General features: G+C 42.7%; 1 protein-coding gene across 1 annotated transcript in view; it reads right to left on the bottom strand.

Moving 5' to 3' along the window:
* LOC103900956 (protein AHNAK2) overlaps positions 1–18,658 on the bottom strand; it is a gene marked incomplete at its 3' end in the record, with an annotated part of 33,084 nt that extends 14,426 nt beyond the window's left edge. Inside the window, exon 1 of the mRNA XM_019472700.1 lies at positions 18,436–18,658. The remainder of the gene's footprint in view (positions 1–18,435) is intronic.
* Between the last annotated feature and the right edge of the window lie 2,912 nt (positions 18,659–21,570).

Here is a 21,570-nt window from a genome sequence, read left to right as displayed (position 1 = left end):
CCACCTTTCCTCTGATGGTAAAGATAAACTTAATAGAATCCATAGGACATTTCAGAGCATGAGAATAAATCGATCTGGTGGGGATCTGCACAGACTTTCTCAGCTTGAGTCGTATTTAAACATGAAAAACACAGGGGATTTTTTTTTTTTTCCCTTGCAATTGTCAAATTGAAATTTCCCAGATCTTGGGTTGATGAGTTTCATCCAGCTATCACCATTTTGTGGTTACTTGGCTATATAGGAAATGTAATTTGGCCAGATCCACATAACTCTTCTGGTACAAGAATAAAATATTTACTAAAATATTTTATTAGTCTGATATTTCACCTGTTGCTAAAAAAGAATAATGTTTCATAGGAGTAACACAGTGTTTGAAAGTAAGCTCTCAACCAAAGTTTGTTGCGAGAACATGATTAGAATGGTGTCCAAAAGGCAGGAAAAGTGGCGGCAGTGGTTGACACCTGAATTTGTCTCTCCTGGTCCATCCCTCCTCTCGCTAGCTAAAATACAGCTGCAAGTGGCAGGGTGAAAAAGGCAGCTGGAGAAATGCTCATGGCACCCACCAGATGACCAGAGGTTCAGTGCTGTTTCCCCTTGCCCAGTGGCTCTGTCTCAGAAGTACAAGTTCTGCATCATCTCTCTACTTTTAGTCTAATGATTGCCCGGAGGGTAGGTGTAATGTCCTGTCCTGTGTCTGTGTGTTTGCTTGTCTTAGGCAGGAATTTTCCTCTCTCTCAGGTTTTACGTGACAGAATGGGTTTTCAACGTGTGTTGTACTTCCTGCATGAATTCCCATGGTGTTCTGGTGTATAATGATTGTGATGATGGTGTGACAATAGGACCCTCTCTGATAATTATCAGTTATGATCTTTTTCTAGGACTGCAGGGCCTCTATTCTCACGAAGTCAGTAAGAGAAGGGAATCACTTTTTAGCAAGTGTTGTTATGTATGTCCTAGCTCCTGGACTGAACCAAAATTGCTTACCATCCTTTTGGAGAGGGCAAAAGTGGGGTAGAGATTCATAGCCAAATAAAGCAATAAAGACTGGTCTAATCCACTGTGATCCTCAACAGTTTTATTTCCTGGGACTCTCAACAATTTTATCTCTTGGGTATACTGCTTTTACTTGCAATTTAGTCTCTACCAGTGCTGTAAATAGTTGCACGGATACCCAGCTAAAATCTCCCAGGGTGTCACTGTCCATCTGGATGGTCTGGATTTTAAGAAGATCTTCAGGAGCATGTTGCAAGTGAAGTGTTCTCACTTGATTACCAGCTTACCAGCTTCAGAAACCCTAGTAGGAACTACTCTGCAGTTATTTGGTTATCCAATATATTGATTAGGCATGTTGCGGCTTTTTTCACTTGAAAGAATCCCCTTCACCTATATAACAAACTAGTCTTTGAAAGTGAACGCAAAGCTGCCTTCCTCTCAGAGTGAGGGACAGTTGATTCCTACTGTCCTCCCTGTTAGATAGCTGTGAACTCAGCTTTTATCATGACTTGCCTAGAAGCGGAGGCAGGTGGGTGCCTATCGCAGATAAGACCCATAAAGCTCACGCAAATTAACTTTCCCACATTCCTTCTCCTCTCTGATTCACCCCCCGCCAAGAATCCAGGCTTCTCCCAGAGCAGATTGCTTGTTCCACTGCCAAAGCACAGCCCTGCTCAGATTTAGAAATGAATCAAATGAATACATTTATTAAAAATGATCGTTCTGTCCGTGTAGGCTTGATTGGCAGCCCTGGAGACTCAATTTCTCTGGCCGCAGAGTAAGTACTGGTTGATAAGTAGTGGCTGTAACACCAAGCTGTTTCTTAAGGTAGCCCAGTACTGACCTGGAGAGGTAGCAGGGTAAGCTGACTACTCTTTGTCCTCTCTCTGACACAAAGGAGGATGCTAATTCTTGCTGCTTTTGGTAAAGAGCACATTTGTCCCCTAAGAATAGGTCCTAAGATAAGAATAAGAATAGAGGATCTGCTAACATTAGGCAAAAAGCCCAAAGCGGGCTTTATATAAATGGCACTCAACACTCCAAATCAGAAACAGATTTTTCAGCCCAAACTGCTCTTCAAAACCACTGCTTAAAAAACATCCTTATCAGAATCAATGCACAGTAAAAAAAAAATTGTATTTTTATATAACCATAAACATATATATATACACATACATACATACGTTATGTAATTTTTTTCACATTAAAGATCCTTATGGTCTAGGAAGATTTTTAACTTCTCTTTGCTCCACTGATAAAATTCAGTGCAGAATTAAGTGCCCAGATGTAGCAATATTAATGGAGTGATCTTACTTTGCACGTCTCTCTGGTATGCTGGGCATAGGCCCTCTCAAAACAGGAATGCAGCAAAAACCTTGTAGCTTTTCCACAACCTTTTATGGGGGCTTTTATATAAATATCTGCCCTTGGAAACAGGTTTTCAGTTTGAGAGAAAGTTCCCTGGGCAACTTGTTTGGATGTAAATCATCATAGAAGAAAATATCTGTTAAGCTTTTAAATTCCTTAATGTATATGTAATACAAGAGATATGGGATAAAGGTGACAGAAAATTATTATGGGAAAATATTTTACATCAAAGATAAAGTTAGCAGTTCCTTCACTTTGTTAAGATAAAAATCTTTTCTGTCAATAAAAAGTGATGGTAGCAAAATAGTATTTGGCACAGCTCACTTTCTCTTGTTTTTACGTGGAGTAGGAGAGTCCCTGTAAAAATTAGAGAGAATTTCTGGATGCAGACTGTGGGTTTACAACAGCATAAAAGCTCGTTTACAGATAACTTAATCCATTGAGTCAAACTAATAAATTAATTAGTATAGTTCTGTTCACATCAATGCAATTAAAATCTGAATAAATGGACTATAAACTTGGTTTTCACTTCAAAAAAGGTCAGACTTCAAAACAATTCAATAGATGACCTACCAAGTTATTTTAAAAAATGTTGTCTCCTTATTTCAGTTCATTGGTTTTCACCTCTTTTTTGAAAGTCTTTCCCTAGCAGACCTTGCCCCAGCATTTTCTAAATTTGTTGTTTGATAACTGTCTTCTTTTACAAATTAAATTTGTGAACTTCATCTTTATTGTTTGAAATTAGAAATAACCATATATGTGAGACTGAAAAAGTTGGAGTTTTAAGTGCATGTTATAGAAGGAAAAACTGAAGATGGCAAACTTTCTTTGCATTATATTTTTGCCAAAAAAATTATTTGAATCTTTGCATGTGGTTTTTAAATGATTCAGTGCTCATTTTCCCCCTCCGTGCCATGTAGCCAGAACTGAGGCACCCAAAAATAACAAACCAGCATGCTTGCCTAATAGATTAGAGGAAAACACAGTTTAGTTAAGGAAATAGATTTCAGTTTTATGTTTCACAGAGGCTAGTATAAACGATAGGGAGAAACAATTTTTTTAAAGACTCATTATTGCAGTTCTGGATTCCTTTTTCATTAAAGACTCAAATAGAGAGAAAGTAACTACCCTGCAGTTCGTCCATGTAGTAACTGGTGAATGAATTGAGATGGGTGGAGTTGTTTGAAAGCTCTAAGAGGACTATTTCTTGCATTTGATTATCAACCCTACAGCTGATTCATAACAGTTCCAAACATTCAGAGCCTCTCTGTAATAAGAAAATAATGATATCTTCTGGAAATGAGTAACTGTTTTTTATCATAATGGTCTATTCACACACAGGTTAAATGTTTTTTAACTCAGTTAAAACAGGATGCATTCTTTTTGAAGGCACATGGTAACGTTTTTCTCGATGAACAGCTGTGCTAGATTCAGACTAATGTATAAGGGAGAGTAAATTACATTTTGCCCTTTAGCTAGATCAAGGGCTCTACTGAAATCAACAGCCTTGTAGCAATACAAAGCTAGTATAAGGAAAAGGGAGACCCCAGGACTTCGGTTTATCCTCTGAGATCTACTGCAAGTAGGTTGATCTGATTCTTCTCTCAGATGGCTTCTGCAGAGTTATTTACACCTGTGCAGCAGGAGGATAATCCAGTGGCTTGTCCCCACTTTGCAGAATGGCAACGACCTCCTTGATTTGCAGAGCTGTGGAGAGTTTGAGTGCAAGAGGATAGAATGGGAGGCACCTGGAGATGCCCCTCAGTCCATCTGTAGGTTTTTCTGCACATTCCTGCAAAGAGTATTTGAAAACCAATGGTGTTTTACTACGTATGCTGCCTTGCACCCTGCCTCATCCAACAGCCCCAGTGAGGACTCTCTGCTTTCTGTCTGTGAGCTGTGGTTCACCATGTGCAGCAGAGAGACTATTGCTCTCTCCTAAGGAAGGTGCATTTGTGTTCCTTGCCCCACCACCATACACAGTTTACAGTCAATGAAGCCAGAAAAGGAGAATGATTGCTACCATAAAATTATCCTGTCTACTGTTTACAAGTTGGAATAATTTTCACTTCACTGTCAACAAACAAAAAGCTCCACCACCGTCTTACTGCGACATTTTTAAATACTGCAGTCCCAAAGACCTCCATGAACTGAGATGTCAATAACATTTTAGCAATGACTGAAATATTTGCTTTATATTGTGCTGTTGGGGTCAGTTTTGACAGCATTCTGCAACTACATTGAGAGCAGAATGTGATTTTTATTAATTGCAAATACTTTGAACACTACTTAATCATACTTTGAACACTTTTATGGGAAAGGTCTGTCCCCATTTGACCAAAAGGGAGTAAAGGAAACAGAAAAGTGCTGGGCTGATCTTTGAAGAAGACAAACAACCAGAGCTCTCCTGTTTTCAGACAAATCAAGTGTTTGACATCTTTCAGTGCAGGGCCTGATGCAACTGGGCACAGATGGGAAGGGGGCAAAGGCAACCCACGCGTAGCCCAGAGTAAGTCCTACTTCAGGAGCTGCTAACTGAAAAACAGGTCCTTTTACACTTCTACACCAGGTAAATCTACCATGGTACAATTATCTCAAAAGGTTTTGAAAAGACACCAGGGCCAGGGTCTCAAGTGCGTAGGACCCAGAACCAACAACGCTAAGCAAAGAGCAGTGAACAGGACCAGGGCTAAAATGTAGGATCGCCTGGGGCATGTTCTTCTGCTTATGGATTCCTTTAGGGAAAAGAGCTCTTTGTTTTTGGAACACAGCTTGGCCAATGCTTGGTGCTAGATCTTGTTCTTGATCCCTGGACTTCGAAGGCCCATTCTCAGAGGGCCTCTGCATGCATGTGCAAACTACATGTTGCTGTGGGATTATCCTCTGCAGCTGGAACCACTGGCCCAGTCAAAAACTTCTGGACTGGTAGGTACAAGAAAGCTCTGAGGGTTTTGTTACTCTTATCGCTCGGACACATGTGCATATTACTTATACATTACTCTGCACACCTCTGCAGCAGGGAAGGTCACGAACACTTCACAGCTAAATGTCTGGAGAGAGGGGTCTGAAAATGTATCTGAACAATTTCTAGGGAAGTTTAAGCTCTCCTTGCTGAGCAGTGCCAGCTCAGGGATACTGGAAAACACATTTTTCATGCATGTGTTTTTTATTAAATGCAGCTGTCAAAAAAGAGGAGGGCTCATGTTCCTGAAAAGGTGCAGCAAAGAGAAGACAAATGGTTGGAATAAAGCATTAACAGGAATGTGCCTACTCTGCCTAGGCAAAAATCACCACTTCTGTAGAGCCTTCAGGGCAACTTTTAAACTAGCTGGCTCAGGGACTAGTAGCTATCTAGCTGTGGGATTTCAGTGAATGCCGTACAAACCCAGCCAACTCCCCAGGGAAGTCAGTACTTGCTGCACAAACCACTCCTCCCCGTCCCCAGACCGGCTGGATAGACACTGGCTCTGCATGAACTGCACCTTCCCAGTGCTGCGTAGGCACATCTGGAGAGAGATTGTCTTTAATGAAGCCTTGCTCTCCCTGCCATGCTGCAGATGATGTTTTCCAAGTGTGTTGGCGGTGAACTTAAACCATCTACCACAATCTGATAATGCTTACCTCTTATCATTTTGCTGCAGTCAAATTATGGAGGTGAAAACAGCAAAGGCACAGCAAGTGTTTATTTGCTTGATGATAATTTTCCTCTTATTCAACAGATATAGATTCAGATTTTGTCCTCTGATCTAAATGCATATTCTGGAGGAGTTCAGCTGGATTTATACCAGTGCAATAGCAGAATTTGGCTTGTGATCTTCAGATAACAACATCAGTTAACAGACTTGCTTATTTCTCTGCAATATATTCTTTGGGTTTTCTATGAAGTTCCTATTCAACAAGCATAATAGTCTAACTAGGATGCAGTTGTGTGGCAACAGTGTACCACATAAATTAAGCTAACTCTGGGTAATATCACAAAAAAATATGTGTTTATAGCTTCATGCCAGTTTCTGACTAATGCTTTTGTTTGTTGCTATAGCAAACCACACATGAATCTGATAGCCAAAAGCATGTTTATGACTAACCTTAGCTCTCTGGGGATTGAAAATATGGAATAAAAAAACCCAAAACAACCACAATACACAATGTGAGGAGAACATGATAGGAAACACCTTTTTTGGCATGAGTTACTATGAACATTAAAAGTGAAGAACATCATGAGTGGAAAACATTAGGAAATGGGAACTGTGGGAATAACCAGCTTTAACCCACAATGATTCAACTACAGCTTTTATTTCACATCACAAAGTTGTCTGTGCAGGACTGGACTACGTTGCAGGAAGTCCTGGCTGCCTGTTAAGGGATGGATTTAAGCCTCTGAAGTCTGGAGAAGCTTTGGATCACATTTTAAAACATTCAGACCACTTTACTCGAGATCATTTTTACACTCTGCCTTGACACCCAGGACACTGATATTCACTTAATTTCTATTACAATTTATACTTCGGTAGTTTCCAAAAGCCTGTCCCAAGACTGACACCTCACTACGCTGTACAAATACACAGTGAAGAACGATGCCTGCCCCAAAGAGCTTTCTGTCAAACTAATGGGGAGATCCAAAGGGAGAGGAGGATGGACAGAGGGAGAGTGGGAGGCAGAGACAGAGGGGCGATGTGACTGCACCACCTACAAAATCAGAGGTTGAACCCAGGTGTCTTGCACCCCAGTTCATTTGTCTGATTCAGGTTGCCAAATACGCTACTGTGGGAAGAAGAATACACTATGTACCCTGCGGAGGAGGGAAAATCAATACAGTTAAAGTGATTCCTAAACTAGGATAGCTTACAACAAAGCTACATTATGTCAGGCAAAATTTATATTAGTGTTGCCCTGTTATTCTTAATAACATCTTTGCTTCATGGGTGAAAAAAAATAAAGGGGAGTATTGCTGTATAGCGTATAGACACAGAAAAGATCTATGTTTTCTATTGATATTAACTACCCTGCTCTAGGCTGCATATTGCATCTTTCTTCACAGATTTTTACTGTGCATAAAGCCATATGATTATCACAATTCATGGCAGGTTCTTCCATCATTTCTCCCAACACTCAGCAGAGAGTTTTGAGATCATATAGAGCTTTGTGGAGAGGGAGGCCTGACCAAGCTGTAGTGTTCCAGGTATTTCCACGGGGTGTTCATGAAAGACATCTTGACCCATCAGTAGGATAAACAGGACAGTGTTGTAACACACAAAAGACAAAAATCTGTAGGACTCGGATGATACCTGCTGGTCATTTAGTGCCACGGGATCAAATTTTGAAGTGTTGAGATTTCATTCTGTGCCCACTCAAGCAAGACATCCATGGGCCTCAATGAAACTGATATATGGCATGCTACATCGCATTCATCTTGTTATTCAGACTGTGATATGGGCTGAGATCAGCTTTGATTCCATCTTGTAAAATCCAGCAGAGCACACAGCATTGCACACAGTAATCATGCCTGCATCCTTGTAAGAGTAAATACTTTTAGAAAAAAATGCAAGCATTTTGTAGATTAGCCATGAATTCAGTTGATATATATAGCAAGTAGCATTAAGACACCAGTGTTGTATAAAGTGAAAAACAAAGGCAAATAAGATATAGGCAGAAGTTTTCCAGCTATAGCCTAAATATCACTTCTGGACTACAGAGCAATTGCTGGTGACATGCAGAAGGCCATATATGACTCTTTCTTTGCTTTCACATGCTTTTTCAGTTCTTCACATTTGGCAGAAAATACATCTTACAGAAAAGAAAAAAAAAAAAAAGATGCCAGGCTTCTTTCTTCCACATTGAGAACCTGAAAACAGCTTTGGGTACTGGAAGCACCATACGGAGACCATTTCAAAATAGCTACCTCATTCCCTGTGACTTACCCCAAAAGCAACTGCTCTTCCCTGTGAGTGGTGCAGAAAATGAGATAAGAGATCATAAGTATAGGTGAAAGAGGTTGCCAGCCCAACTCCTGCTCTGAATAACTTTCTGATCTGTAGTAGCAGAAGACACTGGTTACTAGTACTTATGGATACGTATTTATGCTGGCGCAGTGCTACTTAATGACCATCTTTCTTTGGGCTCTCAAATGGCATAGCTACCCCTCTTGCACCCTCTGGGGGTATCAATCGCCCAGACAGCATTGCCTGGCACATATGAATATGCCAGCTTGGCAGCTGCAGCATTTGGTCATGATCACCAAGAAAGTCCCTGCACCTGTCCAGAGCGCCATGTGAAAGCAGGCGAGCTCTCCCTGCCTCACAGAAAGTAAGGTAGGAAAGCAAAAAAACGACTTGCTCAAAGTCACAAAGCAAGTTGGCAGCAGAGCCAGCAATAAATACAACCCAGATGTCCTGGATTCCACCTCCTCCCTGCACCGTGCTGCCTCTCTTAGCTCAATGCTGGAAGGAAATGTTTTACATTTACTCATCCCTCCTTTTCCTTTGTCAATAGAAATTGAAGCAGGCATCTGACTGCCTAAGCCTTGAATACTCCAATGGTTTCCAAGGCTTGCAGTGAAGTCAGCCAACATTTCTATTGAATCCAGCCCTAACGGACAACGAAAACTGATTTCTTTGCCAACCAGCCTATCAGTGCAAAACTCATCTAAGCACATATTACTTTTATAAAGATATGCATTGTATATATGTATTTCATGACTTTGCAAAGAACCACTAATTACAAAAATACTATTGTTGCAACTCAGCCAGTGAATAGACTGATCTACTACTATTAAAAAAATTAAAATACTGCATCATGATTTTTGTAAGTAAGTATAGATTTAAAACAAGCCTCTATTCCTTTTTACTGTGTTGAAAGGTAGGAAGGTCTGTCAGGATGGTTCTTGCATTGAACCTACTCAGGTTTGCTTAAAGACTGATGTCTAATTAGCATTAATTTTCCATTAATTTATTTTGTGAACAAAATGCCCAAATATTTAAGATTTGCTCATTAAGCTATCTATGGTGTATGCGTGGAGGGCCACTTCCATGTATTTTCCAAAAGCGATGTAAATCTCATTTCCATTGGAATATGTCATGGCCTGTCAGCAAAATATCCTTACTGCTGTCAGCTCCAGGTGAGTCCAAGTCTCTGAGCAGTTGAACACACTCTTACTTGCATTTTTTTTTCACCCTCGAGGCGAATGCCACTCCATTTTTCCTGCCTGTCATCATGAAAATCCAGCTGGGAGCTGTAGGTGCTGTGCTGCTGTTGCTATAACTCCACTGGCAACACGTTGCTCTGGCTACCGAAGGGTACTTTAGAGGAGCTGGAGAGAAGTTAAAAAGAAATGCAGCATTGAACATTGTATCCTTCTCTCCCCCGAACACCCAAGGGGCATGACAGTGCAGCTTTAGCAGCTGCAGGTTGCCTAAAATACTTAACTCCTCTTTGCAGAACTCCCTCATTTTTCTTGACTAGAAAACAAACATACGCAAGATTTTGCATTCAGGTCTCCAAGCAGAGGTCTCTGCCCCTTCGCAGGACAGCAGCAGGAGATCCCACATGCGGTAAGATCACAGTGCTCATGCTCGGTCGTACTATGTGCCTCCACCACGAGCACTTCGCATGAACCCACATGCTGGATAACTGCATCCACAGCTTTGCTCCAGCCAGCAGGAATTTATTATGACTGAGAATTTCGGAGATCTTCTAGACAATGAAACAAACCAAAACACAGCCCAAAAAAGCCTTCCTTCTCTCTCTGTAAAACCGTTTCCACTATTTCCTCATTACTGCCACCTCTGTTTTGCTCAACTTGCTTGACACAAAGCTCGTAAGTCCTCTGAGGCACAGCCGGGTAGGTGGCTATATATCACTTAACACGGTGGGGATCTTAACCTGCCATCAAACTGCAGCAGCAACAAATGACAAGAATAAGCCTTGACAAACATGGCTGGGTTGTGCCATTTTTGTGCAACAATAGTAAGTTTGACAGATTTGGGTTTGCCTTCATCCCAGAGACACTGCCTTCTGCAAAGCCTCTGCAAAGCAGGAAACTCTCACTCCTCCTCAGAGCTATTGCAGCCAGGTTAAGGACATTGCTCCTTGCTGCGATTTGTCAGTGCCAACTTAGCAAGTCCCAGCTCCCTTTTCCTGAGCATGCAGGCTCTGGCTGGCCTCGTACATAGTTCCAAGTGTGTCCGAAAGCCAAAACCTTATCGCAGTCCATCTCTGTCTCCTCACAAGAACAGAGTTAGTGGAGGAGTTAGCGTGGTCTGTTTGTGCTGGTGTGACAGCCAGCTCCTGTTTTGGATTAGTGGATGACAGTTTTCCCTCCCTCTCTGTCCCTTATCAGGCATTTAAAAGAGAAGGATTTGTGTGGGAAGGAGAAAATGCTCATTTTCATGGCTTTTTATACCTCTTTTGCCCTCCCTTTGCTCTGGTGCAAATGAAATCCCCAGGCTTGTGGGCTGGATCTGTGTGTGCTGCCCAGGGGCCTGACTTTTGTCAGCCCAGGCCATGAAATAACAGTGTGATAATGGAGAGGTGTTCATGCAGCACCTGAATTTACCTGCAGTTCCCCACACAGAGGACTGCTGTCAGAAGACCGGTTTTTGATGCATGTCACAACCTGGGAGAGCATTGCAAAAGCGCTGCTTCCCTATCACATGGCAGGGTGGAGATCTGCTGACTCCAATCCGCATTTTTCAAAGCAGGGCAGAGGCTGATTGTGAACCAGCAATGAGCCCCAAACACAGAGGAGTGCGAATAAATTAATAAAACATAGCTGAGAATGGCGGGGGCAGCAGTCAGCAGAAACACCCCAAACGCGCTGCCCGCTGCGAGGACTGCTGTGCGTCTCGCTGCTTACGTGCCAATACAGCTCCGCAGCGCCTGGGTCTGATGCAACGTCTACGAGGTGTTTCCCCTGGGCTGGAAAGGCTGTGGTTGCCCTCGGCGGGGAGGAGGGGATTTTGCTGCATGGGGTTGTCTCACCCACGCTGGTTTTCGCTGTTGTGTGGCTGGATGTGATGTGTGTGTGGCCCTGCTGGCTACTCTCTCAATGCCCTTGAGAAATAATCCAAAACCATTGGTTTTCTTTCCCTGCCATTTGCTTCTGTCCCTGCTCCCGGGGTTGTCTTTGACTCCATCGCTGCATCACAAGGGTTTGCAGGCACCTTTAGGCAGTCTCGCTGAGGCGCTGGCAGTGAGGTGTGCTGTGGGCTTCTCTGCTCCCAAACCTGTCTTTTTGCCAGGGTATCTTCTCTCAACGCTGCTTCTGCTGGGCAGACTGACCCCCAGCCTGCAAAGGACTTCAGAGTGGGCCTGTCACAAGTTTCCTTCACGGGTGCTGTGTGAATTTAAACTTTTCTTCAGAAAAAAACTCTAGAAACTGAAAATAGGAAATTGGTTTTTTTCCACAGGTTTTCCTACCCAAGCCTTGCCATCAGCTATGGTCCACATCCAACAAGTTAATCCGACTCAGCTACTTCAACCCCTCTGTTTCAGAGCACCTTGCGCCTCTCCAGTGATGAGGGCCTTGAATGCCCCTGCCAGCATCGCGCTGCCAGGCTGAGCACCATTTGCCTGCATGCAAACACCCCACCTGCTCAACCATCAGCCCATCTGCTCTGCCACCTGCCCACCACAGCCTTCCCTACTGCTGCGCTGTGCAGTTGTCTCTGGGCAAGCCATGGTCCTATGCTGAAAGAGAGGGATGGCATCATTTTTTAAATCAAGAGAGAGAGACGCTTCTGCATTTGTACGGCAACGTGCTCCAGAGCCCGTAGGTTGACTGGGACGTCATCTTGCCAGGCACTGACTGGATGTACAGTAAATGCTGCTGACACATGTAGCTATGGGTGCTGGCCCTGAAGTGACGAAACACTGCTGCCCTCCAAACAACATCTGTGCTACCAGATTCCCCCTGCCTACAGCCGCTGAGATCCTGCCACTCCGGGACGCTGTATTTTCCAATACTGTCTGAGCAGCCTGGCCTCTGAATGGACATACCCCATGTGTCCACGTACCCGCCCATGCTCCCAGTCCTGCTGTGCTCAGCAGCAGCAGCAGAAGAGGAATGATGTTGCAGGTCTCCAGGACGAGCCCCACGGACTAGGGCTGGTCGCATGGTCGGGATGTGAGCAGTTCTGCAGGAACGGGACTGTTTATCCATGGTAGCAAAGCAGAAAAAGGGAGAAAGGGAGAAAAGGAGGGGGAAGCACGGGGCAGAGCTCCTAGGAAAATGTGCTGTGGACAGTTTGCTTGGGCTCCTCGGAGACTTCTGACAGCTGCTGTGATCTCCTCACCGTGAGACCCAGGGATGATTTGTTGTCACATGCACCGAGCACTGTTTTCTTTCTAAGAAACAAGCTGGTATATTTAGGAGAGATTACATTCATTCTTCAGCTTATCTGCAAGTGCTAGGCTTATTCTCTGGGCTTTAAAGTTTATTTAGAATAAATAAGGTTTATATATTTGGTTGGGGAAGCATGCAATGTATACATTATAATTATGTAATTAATGCCCTAATCTCTGTGATGAGCTTTCCTGGCATAACCCAGTACAGTTATCCAAAAGCTTCTTTTTAATCTCTGAGGAAGGATAATTTTAAAAAGAAAAATATTATTTCTCCTGCTATCTCTATCCAAACCATTTCATTCACAGATTCCTCTTAGACTGACTGAAGAAGTTGTTAAACCCACTGTGGACATATAACCCAAATACAGATGTAAGATCACAGTGCCATTACTAAATGTATTCCTTTCATAACAGTTCTGTGGGGGTCCTGCCTCCATCCAGCTCGGTAAATCACTGAAATATCCCCTTATAAATACCCATGTGTGAAATACCTTTCAAAAGTCTGTTTTACACCACTTACACAGTCAATAATTTTCTAGTCCAACACATACCCCAAAAGAAGAGAGTGATAGCAGAGCCCAAGAACGTATTACCCTTCACGACCACTCCAGCACTGTCTGTTCATAGGAAGCCTGATTAATAAGTTAGCATCACATCTGCACGCATCATTTGCCTTTGTAGCCATCCATCACCATGAGTACAAATGCCGCATGTAGTCATTCTCATGTGAAAATGCCCAGTTTGCCTCCAAAATGGGCTCTGACTAACTGGTTACTTTAATTAGGCACTCAGTTGTCTGAGCTATTCATTGCACAAATAATTTTTTTCTCATAATCAAGCCCATTATGTGAAAAAGTCAACCTTAAGGAGTGTGAGGACACAGTTCATATAAAAATCAATGCAACCTTTCATAAAACATAAATCAGATCGACTCTGACATATATGAAAATATTTGGGGAATGCTTAATGACATTTTTGTGTTCTTGTAAATTATTTGCTTTCAGCTGATTTTAGAAGCAGGAATAGGGAAAGTTCAGCTCACACCAGGAAATATCAGCAATTGAAACCACTAGCTTTCTCGTGATAGTTTCACAGATCTTCGGCTCATATACCTTCCAATAAACCCGCATACATTTCAAACAAAAAAACCCAACCCAACCTTTTGGATGCTTATCTGATCTGAGGGAGAGTTGCTAACATCTCTGAGGTTCACCAAAAGCTGATTTCTAACTATTTTTCAAAATAACGATGCCTAATCCCACTTAGATATTTTTCATCTTCAGAATATAATACAAACATCAGTTAAAGTAGTTCTTGTTGCATAGAAAATTTATTATCCCGTTTGCTACCAAACTCTAACTTTTGCTCCTGCATGCATGTCCTTTGAGTTTCTTCTTCATGCTAAAATTTCCATTTTGGAATTCACTCCTCCAAGTAATTCTGCTAAGGCTGGATCTTTGGATTAAAATGAGAATGACATGAGGCAAGAAAAAGAAAAGTTCCTGCATGTACTTATTTTGAGGGAAAAGTTGAGCATTGTGCCTGGCTGACAGTCAAAGGGCTGCGTGCTGGGGCAAACCACACAGCAAGTAAATGAAGAGGTGACCTGTGGCAAGCTGAATGACATTTGCTTTCTAGGGCTGGTACAGAGTATGCGTGAGCTTTCAGGACTCACTGCAAGGTGAAAGAGTTTATATCTATAGTAGTTTATTAGACTATTTAGCTAGGACTTGTAGAAATGGGAAGAAATACGTGCAGCTTGAAACCTTTGCTTTTCAGTGCTGGTTGACTGAGGCTGCAAACATACTGCTCTTCAAGGCGGGGAGAACTGAGAGGTCAGTGGGCAGGTAGAAAGGTATTTAAAATCAGATGGCTGCATGGATAACAGCTGCTCCCCTGACTCTGCGAATGTCAGGCACAGCCCACCGCTATCAAAATCAAGTGGTGTTTGTTCTCTTAACTACAGAGAAGACATAACATTTGCCCAACAGTGAAGAACAGTTACTATGTCTTTGGAGTCTCGAGCATTTATCAGCAGGCTTGGAAATCATATAAACCTTATCTCCTTGTTTGTGTTTTTGAAAAACAGATAGCTTTGCCCTCTGAAGACACTGCTATCTTTATTGGGCAGATGAAGTGGGCCTGGTGCCTGCTCTTCTTCAGGCGCTTGCATTCCTGCTCCATGGAATTTCGCTTGGATTTGGGCTGTTACCGTGGCCTGGGACTCGCTCCCTGCAGAGCTGCCGTCCCTATGCCATGGGAGCAGGTGGGTCCCCTATCAGTTACCTTGGCTTATTTATTACTTACATGCCATAATCTTAACATATTTTGACTTGTTCCAGCCACTCTGGACTACACATTTGGTCAGATTTGGATGGTGAACTCATGGGTTCCCCTTCTCTGATAGAAAACTGTAGACCCATTCTCTGCAATAAGTCAGCAGTTACTTCCAGATATTTGGCTACCTATAGCCTCCTTTCAGGAAGTAAACATGTTGGTAGGAAGTCTTTAGTATGTGAAAGGTCCTCTCCTAGCCTGAAGTTTTGTTTTCCAATATAAAATAATGAATTCCAGCCTTGATTTTAAAATCCGGAGTGAGATGAGCAAACACGTGGATTTAGCAAGTTTCCCCAGGTGCAGCTGTAATCCTCCCACACTGGGGCTAGGCACAGCTGTGGGTCATCCAAAGGATCTTTCTTGCCACAAGAGTGTTGTCTTGATTTCTGTCACATGTGGAGAGATGGCAACCTAGCCTTGGCAGGGTTTAATCTTAGCTCCATCAGGAGCTCAATCCCCTACATTGCTTGGCGCAGCTCCACCACTTGCCTTTGCAAGGAAAAGCCTGCTAGGCAGATTGGAAGTTACAGCTAAGGGAAGCAGGAAAGGCAGTAGTTTTTGATGATGTTGTCAGGAAAACAGTTTTTTAGTGCACTAGGCTCAGGGACGTGGCAAACTGCCTGAAAGCAAAAGCTCGCCCTTGCTCAGTCTGCCTGTGCCAGTGCAGAGGGTCAGGTCCCCTCCTCGCTCAGAGCAGAGCTAATGTTGAGGCCTTTTGCAACCTTACAAGTTTGGATTGAACCTGCAACATGGAGCCCAGAGCCACAGGGAGATGTTTTTCCAGAGGTGGAAACCCTGACTTCTTGCAGTGCATATTTTGCTGCTTCCTGATGTGAGGAACATTACAGAATGCAAAAATAGCTAGATGTAAAAAATAGATTGAATCTATTTACTCAAGTATTTACTCAGAATATAAGCCAGTAAATTTCACACCTTTCAAATACACTGCCTTATATTCTGATTATTTAGGTCTCCTGATGTGAGGAATCCTGGAAAAAATCTTACTTAAATCCCTCAGTGTTTTACTCTTGCATGGGATGAACTGATTCCTTTGCCCTAGTAGAAAATTTGAGGGGAAAAAAACAACCCAAAGCTCTGTGCATCTTTAGAGGTTCAAACCAAGGGAATATACATCCCTGTGGCTTCATACAAGACATGACACTTCAGTAAGATCCCGATGCTATACATGCTACTCTCTCCACCCACAGTGACAACGCTAAGTAAAGTGCCTGTGAAGTTCCTGGCGTGGCTTCACGGAGAAGGGTGCCTCTGAGCACGGGGCACTGAACCCACTGAAGTCAACAGGAGGTTAAGTCAGATCATAGCTATTCCCCTGGCCATGTATTACAGACTGTTGGATTTTGTTTCAGTGATGAGCTTCAAGTACAGCCAAAAGTGAATAGAGGCACGTTGACCTCATATTTGTGAATACAGATTGAGCGTCCAAGACAATTAAAAGCAGAAAATACGTGCCATCTCCAAACCCCTGGTGAATCAGTGCTAGAAGTTACCGCTGCCCCGTCTGACGGAAAAGACGTTAACACTCGCTGTAAAGGAGGTTGGAAGGCAGCCATCCTTGATGGATTGCTTATGAGCACTGACTAGAGTCAAACCAACTTCAGTCGAAGATTTACACAAGCCTCGTAATCTAATAGTAGAGTTTACTTTATGAGAGTGCGACACCAAAGATAGTAAAATGCAATTCTAGCTAACAAACCTACATGGTTCCACAGAAAAGCTACAGCCATCATGGAACATGTCAGCACTGCAGAGCGCCTGGCACAGTTTTATAGTTGTCAGTTTATTGCTGAAGTTATTGTTAACTCCATTGTTATAATGTTACTGCAATTAAAAGTTCCAGTCACACTTATCATTTTTAAACATAGCTAATAAAACCCAATCAATTCTGAGACTTCATATGTTTTCCTGTGCTGTTAAAAATCTGAAACTTTTTCATGCTGGATTTTTGACCTATGTTAGGATAGATTTTGGAAGTAAGTTGGCTGTCGTAAGCTGCTTTTCCTCTAATTTGCTTGGATCTGCAAAATTCCTTATAGTTTTTCTTTATTATAGTAAGAGATATAGCAAGGCAATACCTAGAAGTTTTCCCTCCTGCATGCAACAGGTGATCATAAGCTAAGTACTGTATCTCTTAAGAGTCACCTTCCAAATTTCTGTGTTTCATGTTTCATAAATTATAAAGAAGAATGGTTATTTTTGTTGTAGAGGGGTAGACTTTTGGTGTTTTCTCTCACGTGAGTAATGTTTTTTTTCTTTTCTATCAAAGCTTTAAGAACATGTATTTTTCATTCTCTCTACAGGTGGCTACAGATGCAAATCCTACTTCTGATCCTCTGTATTCATGTGTTCAGAAACATAGTAAGGTACATGGATGGGGAAAACAACCTAGGCAGGTGGACAGAATAATTTTACCCAGCATATTTCCTAGCACTTTGTGAATTAGCCTCAGCAGCCTCGCAGTGAACACATACAGGATCCCACTTCTACTGACAAGGTTATGGATCTGTTTTTTAAATGCTTCAAGGTTAATCTTAGTCTCAAATACCACTAACATACAGAGATCCTAGTGCCAAGTCAGTATGAGATCGATATATCTGTATTGCAAATGGTATCTATTGAGATATAATATCCACACAAATAGATTTCCTCTTGTAGAAGCTCAGATACTATAAAAATCCACACATATCTATGGGGAAAACAAATAACAGAAAACTCATATTCATCAGAAACCAACTTCACTGTAAGTAAATTGCAATTTGCACCTTGCAATTGATTGCAACAAGTGGGACTGGCTCTTTGTACTACAAAAGAGAGTTTCACTATCTTTGAGATCGTACAATGGGTTAAGTATACAGACAGAGGAAGTAAGAAAAACAACGTGCATGATCTGGAATAGAGATTACTGAATGGAGGGGTGTGTATAGGACAGAGAACCAACATCCCTCTGAAAGCTTTGGGAGGCTTAGTGCACAAGCTTGAAACCCCTGCATTAAAAATACGGATCAGAAACTTTTTAGCAGGCTGAACACATTCGTTCATCCCTGAACTCACTTCTTCACATACCCAAGAAAGAGACAAAGCTTTATGCCAGGTGGGATGCACCTTGGCTGAAGTTCTGGCCATACTTTTCCCCAGCAGTATCGCTTAATGCACAGCATCTTCAGGTTTCGCTTATCAAGTACAGCAGCTGGGAACATTATGTCTTTATAATCAGAATGTCCAGTTTCTGTATCAAAGGACGCAAAATACACACGCCCACATCTCTTTGCAATTTTAAAAGCCCATAATCTACTGCAAACGTGCAATCTGCATCAGAGATTAAAAAGAAAGAAAGAGAGAGAGAGGGGGGGTTGTTTTTTAAAAAAAAAAACTTACCAAAAATAACTGAAGTTCTCTAAAGTTGCCCTGAAGTTGAAATAGCCCAGAACACCAGTGCAGAGCCTGCCTTAAACTCTCTCTCTCTTTCTCACTCCCCCTCTCTCTCCAGCAATTGGAAGGAGGGCTGTGCTGAAATTCAGCAAACAATTTTCCTTCTATGTCGACCGGGGCGTTCCTCTATGGGCAGAAAGGGGATGGCTAAGCCTGGGTGAGGCTTGTTGCTATCCCCAAGCCAAACAGCGCTGTCGCAGATTACACAGCCTGTGAAATCCAATCCCTTTCTCTACTAAGGCAACAGCTGTACGGCTTCAGCTGAGGCAGGAGCAGCGGATAGACCCTGGGCTTGTTGCTGGTCAGGCTTTCCATGCTGGGGGACGTGCAGGAACGGGGGGTACACAGGTTTCCGTAAGCTCCCCACTTACTGCCTACAGCTACAGGCATGAGCGTACACAGGGTGGAGATACGGGGCAATTTCCTCAGGACTGAAAGTATATGGGATGTGGGCGCCCGCGCAAAACAAACATCTCTTTTCCTGAAATTCATTCCCAGCCTTGCTTCAGGACAGAAGTGGGTAATTAACATTATATGTATTAGTAACTTCTCATGCAAGCATGCACACACAGAGGATGCAGTCTATCACAACAGCGTGGTTCAAACGGGTTTCAAGGCTGTTCTAGTGTCCTCTTTAAGTTCATTTTTGCTTGTCGTTTTTAGTCAGCTGTTTAATTCTTTCCCAAAAAAACCTGAATGCTGAGCCGACAGACCTTACGCCAAATGAAGCGTTATCATGGCTCACAGCGTGGGAGTGCCGGTGTGCTCAGTGCTGCCTTTGCAGTGTGTCCTGATACTAACACATGAGGAAAGCTGCTTAGCGCCAGCAGAAATGGGTTCATTAAAATTCCCAGCCCCTCCTCTCACCTGTTTCTATTTCTCCACCCCCTGCAAAGGAAAGAAATTTGTAATACAGCTGATTCCTCCCTCTCTGGGGAATTCCACTGATCCTCTGATTCCTCGTCCCTGAAGCTTTAAAAAATCACAGCAACAGATTTCAGTCCGGGCTTCCTTGTTTCACAGAAGTATTTGGCTGCTCGTTTGCATGCTGTCAAATAGGTGCGAGGTGAGAGAGGGTGCAAAATGCAAACAACACACAAGCAGCCCTGGGAGTGTCCTGTGTGATTATATAATATATATATAATCATATATAATTAATATAAATATGACATGAAGCACTATGCAGTTCATACACAACCTCTATCTTCCTATGAGTGTGGCACCCACATCAAGAAAGAAAAAATATGTTGGCTGTAGCCAATGCAGGGAGGTATGGCAGCGAAGGAGGGAGATGAGGCGATGGGACTGCATCAGCAGAGGGGATGTGAGACTCTTCAAGGTGGCACGTTTCAAGCGAGACCTGCTGCAGCTGCCTCAAGGATGGAGGCGACCAGAAGCAATAAAAGCCTCCTGAGGTGTGGTCAGCAGCAGGAAAGTAAACTGTGATGGCTGGGGAAGGGAGCAAGACCTCTCTAATAACTAGTTTTTGGCTTGCTTTTCTGCCATCCCTATTTCGATGCTCAGTCCTTGGGACTATACCAAGATCCAGCCTTTCTGAAACGTCTTTCAACATCATCCTGATAAACAACATATATTTTTAGAAACAGACATGCAAAACAAGAAGCCCAACCTGAGACCGTGGTTTGATGCAGAGACAGCTCATTTGGATGCAGAAATATGGCTCCCACCTCCAGAGCCAGTGGTGCAAGCAGCAGCACTTCAGCAGGGCACAGACCGTGGTGTAACAGCAGCAGTGTGCTTGATCCCCATTCAATGCTTTATTTCAACTGTCTTTGCTGAATATATTGATGGGCGTCGTTTCGATCCTTTAAGGATTTTTAAAGCCCACACGAGGCTAAGTTGAGAGAAGCCAACTGTTTTTCCATAAACCTGGAAGAAATTACTATGTTCTTTTTCAAGGTATTGGGAAATCTACGTTCATCGTCGCTGGCTTTTTTCCAGTTTCATCTCGGAACTGAACATGTAAGCCCTAACGTCTGAGCAGTGCCCTGCTGCTGTAACTCCAGCGAATGCAACTCCTATGTTGGAGATTTATCCACACATAACTTCCAGCCTAAAACCTTCCCTCTTGTCAGCCGATATGGTGGAGTTCTGTGACTATCAAATTATTTTAGCATTATTTGACTGACATGAATGCATAACGTTCACTTGGTTTATTTTTAAATTGTCTACTGAGCTATTAAACAGAATGCTACTAAGCTGATAATTTCCAATTCTCCAAATGATTCCAACACAGCAGAGATGACTTATTCAGTGGGCATACTCCACATAACCCTTCTTGGTTACTCTTCTTGATAGACATCTAAATATTAAAAGAGAACTCTGAATTACGCTGAGGCAATACTGAAAGTTCCTCTCTCCTCTATTGCCTTGCCAGGGAGTACTATTGTATCTCACATTTCTCTGCTCCACCTCTAACCCCGTTTCCCAGCTCCCTATATTACAACTTTGTTTTCTTTACTCGGTTCCCAGGTAAGGCTGAGAACACACAGCTGAACGACACAAGCTTTCTTTTATGAGTGTTATTCACACCCTGACCTGTGGATGGACTGATGTTAGGCCTGCGCATAAGGGTGTGCTGCTTTACTAGTAATTGAGAAATGACATGAAAAACAATGGGAGTTTTCTTGTGTTTTCTTTGGTCTGAAGAGAGGGAGACAAAATGTTCACTGAGATTATAGTAAAGCACTCTGAAACAGAAATTCCTGTAGTTTATTGTGGAAAATGCAAAGCTGATCGTTTCTATTCTTTTTCCTTTTTAGCAATTATGAATCTTTAGACATTTTGGGGAAAAACATGAGGCCACAAACTTCCACATGTAGACAAGACTGGGTAGCAGAGAAGACCAGTTACAGAAAGAGAACTTTTTAAAACAATTCAGAAAGGAGTTAAAAAATTGAGGACCTCCAGCTTAAAGAGAAATGGGCTGCCAAGGGAAGGAACCACAGAAGAAAGAAAAAGGAAGGGAAAGCCAAGATCAGTGTGAACAGAAGTTGTAGAGGAGTAGATGGAACTGAATGTCAGGCTAGCAACGAGAGGAATGAATAGACGGCTGTGGAG

This window comes from Aptenodytes forsteri, unplaced genomic scaffold (genome assembly GCF_000699145.1).
Source record: "Aptenodytes forsteri isolate BGI_AS27 unplaced genomic scaffold, ASM69914v1 Scaffold1301, whole genome shotgun sequence".
Lineage (NCBI taxonomy): Eukaryota > Metazoa > Chordata > Aves > Sphenisciformes > Spheniscidae > Aptenodytes > Aptenodytes forsteri.
Note: the sequence above shows the minus strand (reverse complement) of the source record. Positions and strands in the feature narration are given on the sequence as shown.